The sequence below is a fragment of the Coregonus lavaretus genome (assembly GCF_964263955.1).
Source record: "Coregonus lavaretus genome assembly, chromosome: 27".
Taxonomy (NCBI): domain Eukaryota; kingdom Metazoa; phylum Chordata; class Actinopteri; order Salmoniformes; family Salmonidae; genus Coregonus; species Coregonus lavaretus.
Window position 1 is genome coordinate 9,394,205 of NC_140014.1, and position 14,410 is coordinate 9,408,614.

Sequence of the window (14,410 nt, forward strand, 5' to 3'; positions counted from 1 at the left end):
GTTAATTGGTGGTTACATTTAGGTAAAGAGATGATGTACTTCAGCCATGACAATATCAACATTACAGTATACTTCTCTGAGGACTTCGTTATCACTCCTCTTTGCATAACCCACACTTTTGAGAAGTTGCACGTTGAGTCAACATTGAGGCAACATTGTTTGTAGCGATGGGGGAAAAAATCGATACAGTTGCATATCGCAATATATTATTTTTCGACAATATTATATTGATATTTGTCTCAAAGTATCAATTTGTACTTTCTTTTTTTTAATGGCTACTGTAGGTATCGTTAGCTAGTGGTAGTCGGCTGTACCTGAGCCAAAACTCTGGTATTTTTCATCCTATAGCTTTTTCTCCATCTTCTTTTTAAATAGTGAGCCAACATGTTTTCAGCACTTATTTCCCTGACTGATCAAAACTCTTTCTCTGCAGCAGACATACAGTACCGGTCAAAAGTTTGGACACACCTACTCATTCCAGGGTTTTTCTTTATGTTTAGTATTTTCTACATTCTAGAATAATAGTGAAGACATCAAAACTATGAAATAACACATATGGGATCATGAAGTAACCAAAAAAGTGTTAAACAAATAAAAAATATATTTGAGATTTGAGATTCTTCAAAGTAGCCACCCTTTGCCTTGATGACAGCTTTGCAGAAAATAGTACAAATAAAGAAGAACCCTTGGATGAGTAGGTGTGTCAACTTTTGACTGGTACTGTATAGTGATCAATATGTTTGGAACATCACAATACATATAGAATCGTGAGAATTGCAATGCATATCATATCGGCATCTAAGTGTCGTGATAATATCGTATCGTGAGGTCCCTGGCAATTCCCACCCCTAGTTCTGTGGTCATTTGTGTGTTTGCTGGGCACTTTTGAACGAACTGGACCAACTGACTGATGCATCACTGTCCTGTTGTTTAACTGTATCTCCATTGTGCGTGACATGATTCAGCAGATCTGTTTATGCAATGACTGTACTATGTGAGAGCTCATGAATCTACCATGAGCTGCCCAATGCTGAGGGTTTATCCTAGACAGCCCTGTTGCGAATGGTGTACTGGAATATTCCTACTGCAGGCATGGTGGGGGTCCACATTACATAAGTCTGTCTGTCTGCAGTTACCAGTGTACTGTAGCTGGGGGGTAGGGGAGGAATGACCTGGAAACTGTCCTCCTGTTATTTGTCTCTCCTTCCATTCATCTGTGAGAACTTGAGTTCCCTCAATTCTTTCTCTCTCTTCTCACGGCCATATTTCCTGTTCTCTGTCACTGCTCCCCCTTTTACCCATAATGTTGTTTTGCGGTCACCCTGTCCTTGCCTCACCGGCTTATGGCTTTCGGAAGAACACCTGTGTTTCCCATTTCTTCCTTTAGACATTTCTGAGGGAATCTTTTCCCTCTTCCCAACTTGAAAATCCAGACCAGACATATATATATATATAGTCTTAACGGTGGATTCTTTCTGCTTAAAGAAACAAATGGAATGCTACTGCGCAAAACTGGTTCATGCGTCAGAAATGAAAAATGGTCCTGTGGCAACCCATGGTTGAGAGGAGAGTTAGTGCATGACATAGATAGTGATGGGGGGAAAAAATTTATAAAGTTACATATCGGGATATTATTTTTGACAATATCGCAACGTAATTTTTGCGCTAGTTGGCTGTACCTGCACCAAAACAGTATTTTTCCTTCATAGCTTGTTCTCCATTATAAATAGAGAGCCAATTTGTTTTCAGCACTTTTTTTTATTTCCATGACTGATCAAAACTAGTTTTCTCATGGCTCTCTCTTGTCCCTCTGCAGCAGACATATGGTGAGCAATATGTTTGGAACATCAAATTGTAATACAATTACAGTATCAAATCGCAATACATATAGAATCGTGAGAATCACAATGCATATCGAATAGGCACCTAAGTATCGTGAGGTCCCTGGCAATTCACAGCCCTAGACATAGGGCCAGAATGGAATGAATGGAGCACTGTTGGGCCAGCCAAAAACGAGTTGTCTGGTCATGCATAAGACAATTGAGGGGCAACGAAATGTGGCACATATCTGACCGACTTCTCAGACCACCTCTTGGCCAATATGCCTCAATGTGAATGGTTCCTTTTACACTGAAGGCATTGTCAGTTGACTGACTTAAGTGTGTTTACCAAGCACAACAATGGTGAAAGGATTCTATGAATCATAGTAACGTTTGTCCTCTGTGGTCTTCCTCTGGTTATAGGGCTTGTGGATGGAGCGCCATAGTGAAACCATCTGGTGACAGACGGGCCACATTTACCAGCTGCTTATCACCCAACATAAGAGGATGTATCCATAGAAAGTAAGTTTACGGTGTGTGTGTTTTGAATGTCTTTGTCAAGGCCATGTTTACACTTAAGCTTACGGTATCTACAGTTCAGTCTTTGTATTATCATATTAGTGTGTATGCGTGTCTGTCTGTCTGTAAACACAACCTCTCAGGACCATCTCTCTCTAACCTTGACTGGCCTTTTTTGACTTACTGTTTCTCTCAAACTGTGACTGACTGTCTGCCTTTGACTGTGTCTGTTTCTTTCTAAAGAGGACTTGTGTGTGTGTGTGTGTGTGTGTGTACGTACACTCCCATGCCCATACTGTGTGCGTGGCAATGAGTCTGCGTGCAGCTGCTCAGTTGGAAGAGGAAACCCAGAGAGAATGTGGTGGGGAAGGTTCCGGATTCCAAGGCCGGTCCTTACCTCTGAACCCTTTGTGAGCTGGTTTCCTGGTGGGCCAGGGCAGTGTTGCACTAAAGCTGGCGCCGCGCTTCCTTCCCTGTACCCATAGGTCAGCAAGGAGTGGCAAATGCACACATTGCAGGCCCACACAAATACAGAGCACAGTCTCACGCATGCACGCACACACACACAGAGCGCCGGCTCACCTGGAAGCCCTCGGTAACACCCTCCCAGTAATGTGCTCTCTCTGTCAAACGTACTCAGCACTGGGAAAAGCCCCCAAAAATGGTCATTGAGGCTGCGTTTAGACGGGCAGCCCAATTCTGATACTTTTTCCACTAATTGGTATTATGACCAATCACATCAGATATTTATTTGTAGCTGATCTGATTGGTCAAAATACCAATTAGTTAAAACAAGAACATAATTGATCTGCCTGTCTAAATGCAGCCTGACTGTCCAAGTCAAGTCTAGTCAGGCTGCAGGCACTGTCTGCTTCAGCATGCTAGTAACTGTGCAGAATATCTATGAATACTACCTATGGAGAGTGGTGAAATGAAAAAAGTATCCAAAGGAGACAGTTGAATCCCATAGAGGCCTTTATTAATTGGTCTTCCCATTTGGTTGAATTCTTCTTTAGGTGTAATTAAAAACATGGTCAAAGTGGGTTGGTGTCGTTAAGGTTGGGCGGTATCCAGATTTTCATACTGTTGCTGTACCATACCGGGGTGTACGCTATTACCGAATGTGCACACAAGGAGCACTATTAATTTTTTTGCTGCACAAAACAATTTAGGCAGCAGGGATCTTGATCCAGGAAGGGATTGAATGTCTCTGCTGTAACCAAGAAGCTTGATCTTGACTTCTAGCCACTTAGCTAGCAAGTTAGCAAACCAAATGCATAGCTGGAGCCCTGAGCTGGATATAATAATATAATAATAATAATATGCCATTTAGCAGACGCTTTTATCCAAAGCGACTTACAGTCATGCGTGCATACATTTTTGTGTATGGGTGGTCCCGGGGATCGAACCCACTACCTTGGCATTACAAGCGCCGTGCTCTACCAGCTGAGCTACAGAGGATATAATTTATTTGACATAGATTTCTTCTAGTTATACTTAACTTACAGTTATAAGCAGTGGCGTAGCGCGCACCCCCCGCAGCCCGTGGGTGCCCTCAACATAATTTTTTTATTATTATTATATTTTTTACGGTATTGAAAGTCATAACGTCTGCATTTCGAAATACCCCGGTGTACGGTATAAACGGTATATCGCCCAAGCCTAGTTGTCATGGTGAAGGGCATAGACTGTATTGGAGTAAGAGACTGTGTGAATGTGATATGCTGTGTCATAACTCCCAGTGGTAGTGGCTAAAGTGACTATATCCCAACGTATATATCGTAATCAGCTATATATAAAGATGGCTCTGACAGTAATGTGTCAATCAAGCCGTCTCTGTGTGTGTATCCCAGGCATATTTATGGGGCTGTGTGGACTTGTGTAGCAGGTAAGATGAAACCTAGAGTCCTCTCCTCCACACACTCTGAATAGTTCCACCCCTTTCCGCAGGTTATTTCCATGGGTTTATTACTGTAGGTGTCATTAAATACTGCTGCATTATAGGGCAAGAGAAGGGGGACGGGGGGAGTGAGGCTCCCGTCTCTGCTCTGTCGCAGCGGCAGAGCTACGCCAGCCAGTGTGACGTCTGTTCCACATTCACCACCCACAACATGACATTACTCCCCCTCTGTTTCTCTCCCTCTTATCTTCTTCCTCCCCCTCTTTCTACTGTCTATCTAGCACTTTTTGCTGTCCATTTCTTCTTTCTCTGCTTCCCTTTCCCCATATCTCTCTGTCTCTCCCTCCCTATTTGTCTCTCCCTCCCCCTTTCCCACTCTCCTCTAGCCTGTGATGATGATGAGTGCAAGAGAGTGCTGCATTTCTGCTGCAGTGTTCCGGTCTGGCAAAGCCCTGCTCAGCATTCTGTGGGCTCACTCCTCACCGCCTTGTATCTCTCTCTCTCTCACTCACTCACTCACTCACTCTCCCACTCACTCACTCTCCACTCACTCTTCAACTCGCTCACTCTTCCATTCACTCACTCGCCCACTCGCCCACTCACTCACTCGCCCACTCACTCACTCGCCCACTCACTCTCCCACTTAGTTACCCCTCTCTCTGTCGGCCTCTCACACAAGAGATGCAGTGAATCTGAAGCTCCCACAGTGCCACCTTGCAGCCGCACGGGTATCTGATGCCAACACTCTGGCTGCCAGGCTGTGCCAACCATAGACAGACTGACAAAAGGGAGAGAGGGAGGAAGAGGGTATATGTTAATCAACTTTTTCAAAAAAATCTAATCAAATCAAATTTGTCACATGCGCCGAATGGTGTAGATCTTACAGTGAAATGCTTACTTACAAGCCCTTAACCAACAATGCAGTTCAAGAAATAGAGTTAAGAAATATTTACTAAATAAACTAAAGTAAAAAGTAACACAAAAAAATAACAATACCGAGGCTATATGTAGGGGGTACCGGCACCGAGTCAATTTGCGGGGGTACAGGTTAGTCAAGGTAATTTGTACATGTAGGTAGGGGTAAAGTGACTGCATAGATAATAAACAGCGAGTAGCAGCAGTGTAAAAACAAAGGGGGGGGGTGTCAATGTAAATAGTCTGGGTGGCCTTTGATTAATTGTTCAGCAGTCTTATGGCTTGGGGTAGAAGCTGTTAAGGAGCCTTTTGGACCTAGACTTGGTGCTCCGGTACCGCTTGCCGTGCGGTAGCAGAGAGAACAGTCTATGACTTGGGTGACTGGAGTCTTTGACAATTTTTCTGACCTTCCTCTGACACCGCCTAGTATATAGGTCCTGGATGGCCGGAAGCTTGGCCCCAGTGATGTACTGGGCCGTACGCACCACCCGAGCAGTTGCCATGCCAGGCGGTGATGCAACCGGTCAGGATGCTCTCGATGATGCAGCTGTAGAACTTTTTGAGGATCTTTTCAGTCTCCTGAGGGGGGAAAAGGTGTTGTCGTGCCCTCTTCACAACTGTCTTGGTGTGTTTGGACCATGATAGTTTTATTGGTGATGTGGACGCCAAGGAACTTGAAACTCTCGACCAGCTCCACTACAGCCCTGTCGATGTGAATGTAGGCGTGTTCGGCCCTCCTTTTCCTGTAGTCCACGATCATCTTCTTTGTCTTGCTCACGTTGAGGGAGAGGTTGTTCTCCTGGCACCACAGTGCCAGATCTCTGACCACCTCCCTATAGGCTGTCTCATTGTTGTCAGTGATCAGGCCTACCGCTGGTGTGTCGTCAGCAAACTTAATGATGGTGTTTGAGTCGTGCTTGGCCACGCATTTGTGGGTGAACAGGGAGTACAGGAGGGGACTAAGCACACACCTCGGAGGGGCCCCTGTGTTGAGGATCAGCGTGGCAGATGTGTTGTTGCCTACCCTTACCACCTGGGGGTGGCCCGTCAGGAAGTCCAGGATCCAGTTGCAGATGGAGGTGTTTAGTCCCAGGGTCCTTAGCTTAGTGATAAGCTTTGTGGGCACTATGGTGTTGAACGCTGAGCTGTAGTCAATGAACAGCATTCTCACGTAGTTGTTCCTTTTGTCCAGATGGGAAAGAGCAGTGTGGAGTGTGATTGAGATTGCGTCATCTCTGGATCTGTTGGGGTGGTATGCGAATTGGAGTGGGTCTAGGGTTTCCGGGATGATGGTGTTTGTGAGCCATGACCAGACTTTCAAAGCACTTCATGGCTACCGACGTGAGTGCTAAGGGGCGGTAGTCATTTAGGCAGGTTACCTTCGCTTTCTTGGGCACAGGGACTATGGTGGTCTTCTTAAAACATGTAGGTATGACAGACTTGGTCAGGGGGAGGTTGAAAATGTCAATGAAGACACATGCCAGTTGGTCTGTGCATGCTCTGAGTACACGACCTGGTAATCCGTCTGGCCCCGCGTCATTGTGAATGTTGACCTGTTTAAAGGTCTTGCTCACATCGGCTACAGAGAGCGTGATCACACAGTCGTCCGGAACAGCTGGTGCTCTCATGCATGCTTCATTGTTGCTTGCCTCGAAGCGAGCATAAAAGGCATTTAGCTCGTCTGGTAGGCTCGCGTCACTGGGCAGCTCACGGCTGGGTTTCCCTTTGTAGTCCCCTTTTTGAAGTGTCTCACTAGTAACTGAGGGCATCTGTTTTGATTCTTCTCCCACTCACTTGCTGTTGCAGACATACATGAGCACTCTCTCGCTCACTAACATACTTACGGTCTACTTGACACATACATACATTACACACACACACCAGGGTTTCCGTAAAGAAAATGTGGTGCCGGACAATGTGACCGGGAAGATATTAATTTACCAGCCATTTGAGAAGTTTACCGGACCCATATGCATTGGGTGCATAACCCATTAGGGTGTCCATCCACGTTGCTCAGAATGACAGAAATCACATTTAGATTATGGTAATGCATCTTGACAGAACATGCAACTCATGTAATGACGCAGCCAATAAAACATAATTTTCAAACATTTGCCAAATTGCAATTTGTGTGAGGAAAAACTCCATTCTAAACAACACACCTGGTAGTGGTTCCATATGTGACAGAGATTAAAGTTTCTGTTAGAAACTTAGAAAGAGGGGGTATCTAAAGATGCAACAACTAGGATGGCTGCAAATATGACTAGGATTGTACATTTGGCTTCTGGACAACGAAATAAAGTTGATAATAAACCAATAGAACAGGAGAGAAATGGCATAGCGGTGGGTCCAATAGCAGTGGGTCCAATAGGGAAGTAAATGTAAATACATTTGTAAATACAAAAATTATATAATTTCTTCTGTCTATAGAGAAATAAATAAAATCATTCAAAATACTTTACCAGAAAGCTTGACTTAGCCACAGAAGAATCGAGGATCAAGGCTTTTGAAAAATATCTGCGGATTGTTTCAAATCACAAGCCCGTAGTCCTATGCCTATTTGGGAACAACTCGCATAATAAATTGCATGGACTCACTCTGTGTGCAATAATAGTGTTTTTTAATGACTACCTCATCTCTGTACCCCACACATACAATTATATGTAAGGCCCCCCAGTCGAGCAGGGAATTTCAACCACAAAGACCAGGGAGGCTTTCCAATGCCTCACAAAGGTCACCTATTGGTAGATGGGTAAAAATATATAAACAGACATTGAATATCCCTTTGCGCATTGTGAAGTTATTAATTACACTTTGGATGGTGTATCAATACACCCAGTCACTACAAAGATACAGGTGTCCTTCCTAACTCAGTTGCCGGAGAGGAAGGAAACCGCTCAGGGATTTCACCATGAGGCCAATGGTGACTTTAAAACAGTTACAGCGTTTAATGGCTGTGATAGGAGAAAACTGAGGATGGATCAACAACATTGTAGTTACTCTACAATACTAACCTAATTGACAGAGTGAAAAGAAGGAAGCCTGTACAGAAAAATAAATATCCCAAAACATGCATCCTGTTTGCAACAAGGCACTAAAGTAATACTGAAAAAAATGTGGCAAAGCAATTAACGTTTTGTCCTGAATACAAAGTGTTATGTTTGTAAGAAACTTGTCTGTCGGCCCTGGATTAAAGACCAACATTTGTTAAAGAAAATAGTGATGAATAAAAAAGTATACCAGTTTTAATTTAAGGACCGAAAAATTGACAGCTGTGCCATATAGATTGCAAAATAGTTGAAGAGATTTTCGATGTACCGATTCTATGGCACATGGTTCATGAACTGATCCACAAAACGACGCCGGATTCATAACAACCATCCCAGCTCTGCAGATTTTGCTGTGAAGAGACAGAATCCTTAGATAATTTGTTTTTGTACTGTCCATATGTAGCTTGGTTTTGGTCGCAGGTCCAGGAATGGCTGAAGAATTGCAACATTTACCTGGAGCTAACTCTGCAAATAGCACTGCTGGGTGATTTAAAAAAAATAAAATAAATAAGTCAGTCAATCAATAATATAATAATACTTTTAGCAAAAATAATTTACAATATGTAGAAACTATGCGAATATAAAGGTTCATAACTTTTGAGAAACATCACAGCACAGTTGAAATATACAGTGCATTCGGAAAATATTCAGATCCCTTGACTTTTTCCACATTTTGTTACGTTAGTCTTATTCTAAAATCGATTAAATCGTTTTTTACCCTCATCAATCTACACACAATACCCCATAATGACAAAGCAAAAACATGTTTTTAGAAATGTTTGCAGTTTTTAATTTTTTATACATTTGCAATCTCAGTACTTTGTTGAAGCACCGTTGGCAGCGTTTACTGCCTCGGGTCTTCTTTGGTATGACGCTACAAGCTTGGTACACCTGTATTTGGGGAGTTTCTCCCATTCTTCTCTGCAGATCCTCTCAAGCTCTGTCAGGTTGGATGGAGAGCGTCGATGCACAGCTATTTTCAGGGCTCTCCAGAGATGTTAGATCAGGTTCAAGTCCAGGCTCTGGCTGGGCCACTCAAGGACATTCAGAGACTTGGTAGAGCATGGCGTTTGCAACGCCAGGGTTGTGGGTTCGATAAAAAATGATGTATGCACTAACTGTAAGTCGCTCTGGATAAGAGCGTCTGCTAAATGACGTAAATGTAATGTAAATGTTGTCCCGAAGCCACTCCTGCGTTGTCTTGGCTGTATGCTAAGGGTCGTTGTCCTGTTGGAAGGTAAACCTTTGTCCCAGTCTGAGGTCCTGATCAAGGATCTCTCTGTACTTTGCTCTGTTCATCTTTCCCTTGATCCTGACTGGTCTCCCGGTCCCTGCCGCTGAAAAACATCCCCACAGCATGATGCTGCCACCACCATGCTTCACTGTAGGGATGGTGCCAGGTTTCCTCCAGACGTGACGCTTGGCATTCAGGCCAAAGAGTTCAATCTTGGTTTCATCAGACCAGATAATCTTCTTTCTCATGGTCTGAGAGTCCTTTTTTTACATCAAGTTTTTATTATTTCAATTCACAGGATTCATACAATACATTTATAGATATTTTTTGGGCCAACCACACTCTCCGTTGGCATTCTGACAAGTGGAAATCAGAGTCATCACAAAGCAACATCACTATTGGATCTAATGGCAATATTTTATCTATAAGTACAGAGATTACATTGTTGACTTTCCCCCAGAATTCAACCACCCCCTGGCATTTCCACAGCACATGCTGAGAAGTACCAAGGTCCCCTGTGGTGCAGAACTCACATAATGGCGATGGACTAATGCCCATGTGGTGCCTTATTTGAGGTGTTAGGTTCTATGGCACATTTTTTTATTAATTAATTGGTGATTGGGGTTTCTAGATGATCCAAATATATTTTTCCATACTGTCTCACAATGTATTTGTCTGTCAGCAAGTGTAATATCATTTTCCCATACAGTGGATAAAGTTAATGGTTTTTGTGCTGCTCAAATTAATTGACTATAGATATCAGAAACAACTCCTTTTGAGGGGCGTCTGTCCGTTAGAAGTTTGACCAATGGATGTACTGCTAATTCTGCTCCCCAGGGGACCCCATAGGCTCGCATGGATAGGCGGAGTTGAAGTTAAAGACAAAATGATGAACCTGGGACATTAAAACACTGCCAGAATTCCTGGAAACTGAGGAGTCCATTCACATTGAATGTCTTTGACAGTATAAATACCCTTCTTAGACCAGGAATCTGATATAAATGGTTTCTTACACACTAAGAATTCTTTATTACGCCATATTGGAGAGTATTAATGCCATTTAAGATTAGATCTCATATGCTTCTCTGTAGTTTTCCACACATTTACTGAGTATGCTATAATGGGTCCAAACAATAATGCACATTTCCTAGGTGTCAATCCAGAAAATAATACATCTTGTAATCTAATTGGTGAAACTATTGACTCTTCTATAGCATGCCAAGAAACAGAAGCCTCTGGGTTTAACCAGGTCTTCAGGAAAGTAATTTGGAATGATGGGTGATACAGTTTTAGATTTGGAACTGCAAGTCCACCTGATGTTTTTGTTCTCTGGTGTTTAATATGTGGTCTTTCCTCCCCCAAATTAAATTCTTTATGACAGTCAAGTTTAGACCAATAGTCTATAGGAGGCGGCAGTGGTAACATGGAACTCATAAAATTGATACGAGGGCGGACATTATTTTTAATAATTGAGATTCTAGCATGCAAAGAAGTGGCCATAGCAGACCATCTTTTTATGTATTTTTGGATCTTTTGAAAGGTTTCTAAGTAGTTCTTCCTGCAAGTAATGTGAATAGAGGGGGGGATATGGTAATGCCTAAGTAGGTGATTTGTTTCTTCACTGGGATCATGGGTGGTAGTTGCACGCTTCTCATAGCTGAGTTAAGAGGTAGTAGAGCTGATTTGTTTTTTTCATGGTCTGAGAGTCCTTTTAGGTGCCTTTTGGCAAACTCCAAGCAGGCTGTCGTGCCTTTTACTGAGGAGTGGCTTCCGTCTGGCCATTCTACCATAAAGGCCTGATTGGTGGAGTGCTGCAGAGATGTTTGTCCTTCTTGTAGGTTCTCCCATCTCCACAGTGACTCTGGAGCTCTGTCAGAGTGACCATCGGGTTCTTGGTCACCTCCCTGACCAAGGCCCTTCTCCCCCGATTGCTCAGTTTGGCTGGGCGGCCAGCTCTAGGAAGAGTCTTGGTGGTTCCAAACTTCTTCCATTTAGGAATGATGGAGGCCACTGTGTTCTTGGGGACCTTCAATGCTGCAGAACTTTTTTGGTACCCTTCCCCAGATCGGTGCCTTGGTGTGTGCCTTTCCAAATCATGTCCAATCAATTGGATTTGCACCTGAGCTCAATTTCAAGTCTCATAGCAAAGGGTCTGAATACTTATGTAAATAAGGTATTTCTATATGTATTTATTTATTTTATATACATTTGCAAAAATGTCTAAACCTGTTTTCGCTTTGTCATTCTGGGGTGTTGTGTGTAGAATGATGAGGGGGAAAAATAATTGTATCCATTTTAGAATAAGGCTGTAACGTAACAATGTGGAAAAGTCAAGGGGTCTGAATATGTTCCGAATGCACTGTATATGGCAAATAGGGGGGGGGGGGGGGGGATGGATGGTGTTAAGAGATACAGTGCTATGAAAAAGTATTTGCCCCCTTTCTAATTTTCTCTACTTTTGCATATTTGTGATACTGAATGTTATCAGATCTTCAACCAAAACCTAATATTAGATAAAGGGAACATAAGTGAACAAATAACACAACAATTACATATTTATTTCATTTATTTCATAAACAAAGTTATGCAACACCCAATTCCCCTGTGTGAAAAAGTAATTGCCCCCTTACACTCAATATCTGGTTGTGCCACCTTTAGCTGCAATGACTCCAACAGTCTCTCACGTCGCTGTGGAGGAATTTTGGCCCACTCTTCTATGCAGAACTGCTTTAACTCAGTGACGTGTGGGTTTTCAAGCATGAACTGCTCGTTTCAAGTCCTGCCATAACATCTCAATTGGGATTAGGTCTGGACTTTGACTAGGCCATTGTCTCCTGAGTGGCGCAGTGGTCTAAGGCACTAGAGCTAGCTGTGCCACTAGAGATCCTGGTTCGAATCCAGGCTCTGTCGCAGCCGGCCGCGACCGGGAGACTCATGGGCGGCGCACAATTGGCCCAGCGTCGTCCAGGGTAGGGGAGGGAATGGCCGGCAGGGATGTAGCTCAGTTGATAGAGCATGGCGTTTGCAACGTCAGGGTTGTGGGTTCGATTCCCACGGGGGGCCAGTATGAAAAAATATATATATGTATTCACTAACTGTAAGTCGCTCTGGATAAGAGCGTCTGCTAAATGACTTAAATGTAAATTCCAAAACTTCCAATTTGTTGCTTTTTAGCAATTTTCATGTAGACTTGATTGTGTGTTTTGGATCATTGTCTTGCTGCATGACCCAGCTGCGCTTCAGCTTCAGCTCACAGACTGATGGTCTGACATTCTCCTGTAGAATTCTCTGATACAGAGCAGAAGTCATGGTTCCTTCTATTAAGACAAGTCGTCCAGGTCCTGAGGCAGCAAACCAGCACACCACCACCACCATGCTTGACCTTTGGTATAATGTGGCGTGGCGAAAACCAAACTCTAAATAAGGAAACCAAACTCTAATAAAGGAAAATATATTTTTAAAAGATATACACTACCAGTCAAAAGTTTTAGAACACCTACTCATTCAAGGGTTGTTCTTCATTTTGACTATTTTCTACATTGTAGAATAATAGTAAGACATCAAAACTATGAAATAACACATGGAATCATGTAGTAACCAAAAAAGTGTTAAACAAATCAAAATATATTTGAGATTCTTCAAAGTAGCCACCCTTTGCCTTGACAGCTTTGCACACTCTTGGCATTCTCTCAACCAGCTTCATGAGGTAGTCACCTGGAATGCATTTCAATTAACAGGTGTGCCTTCTTAAAAGTTAATTTGTGGAATTTCTTTCCTTCTTAATGTGTTTGAGCCAATCAGTTGTGTTGTGACAAGGTAGAGGGGGGGTATACAGAAGATAGCCCTATTTGGTAAAAGACCAAGTCCATATTATGGCAAGAACAGCTCAAATAAGCAAAGAGAAACGACAGTCCATCATTACTTTTAAGACAAGAACTTTGAAAGTTTCTTCAAGTGCAGTCGCAAAAACCATCAAGCGCTATGATGAAACTGGCTCTCATGAGGACCGCCACAGGAATGGAAGACCCAGAGTTACATCTGCTGCAGAGGATAAGTTCATTAGAGTTACCAGCCTCAGAAATGGCAGAATTCAAGTAACAGACACATCTCAACATCAACTGTTCAGAGGAGACCTTCATGGTCGAATTGTTGCAAAGAAACCACTACTAAAGGACATCAATAATAAGAAGAGACTTGCTTGGGCCAAGAAACTCAGGTAATGGACATTAGACCGGTGGAAATTTGTGCTTTGGTCTGGAGTCCAAATTTGAGATTTTTGGTTCCAACCGCAGTGTCTTTGTGAGACGTGGTGTGGGTGAGCGGATGATCTCTGCATGTGTATTTCCCACCGTAAAGCATGGAGGAGCAGGTGTTATGGTGTGGGGGTGCTTTGCTGGTGACACTGTCAGTGATTTATTTAGAATTCAAGGCACACTTAACCAGCATGGCTACCACAGCATTCTGCAGCGATACGCCATCCCATCTGGTTTGGGCTTAGTTTTATTTCATAGTTTTATTTCATAGTTTTGATGTCTTCACTATTATTCTACAAAATAGTAAAAATAAAGGACAAATCCCTCCTGAGATGTGTGCAAACCTGGTGGCCAACTACAAGAAACGTCTGACCTCTGTGATTGCCAAGAAGGGTTTTGCCACCAAGTACTATGTCATGTTTTGCAGAGGGGTCAAATACTTATTTCCCTCATTAAAATGCTAATCAATTTATAACATTTTTGACATGCGTTCTTCTGGATTTTTTTGTTGTTATTCTGTCTCTCACTGTTGAAATAAACCTACCATTAAAATTATAGACTGATCATTTCTTTGTCAGTGGGCAAACTTATAATATCAGCAGGGGATCAAATATTTTTTTCCCTCACTGTAGGCGAGTCTCTCTCCAGAATGGCTCAGGTGTCTTGCGCATTCATTGTGTGAATTGTTTGCCTTTTTGATTCGTATAAATTATATATGT

The 14,410-nt window shown here is 42.8% G+C and overlaps 1 protein-coding gene across 1 annotated transcript in view; it reads left to right on the forward strand.

Moving 5' to 3' along the window:
- luzp1 (leucine zipper protein 1) overlaps positions 1-14,410 on the forward strand; it is an 85,517-nt gene that overhangs the window by 24,490 nt on the left and 46,617 nt on the right. The window contains exon 2 of the mRNA XM_084143586.1: positions 2,244-2,342. The gene's annotated coding sequence lies outside the window, so the exon portion shown is untranslated. The remainder of the gene's footprint in view (positions 1-2,243; positions 2,343-14,410) is intronic.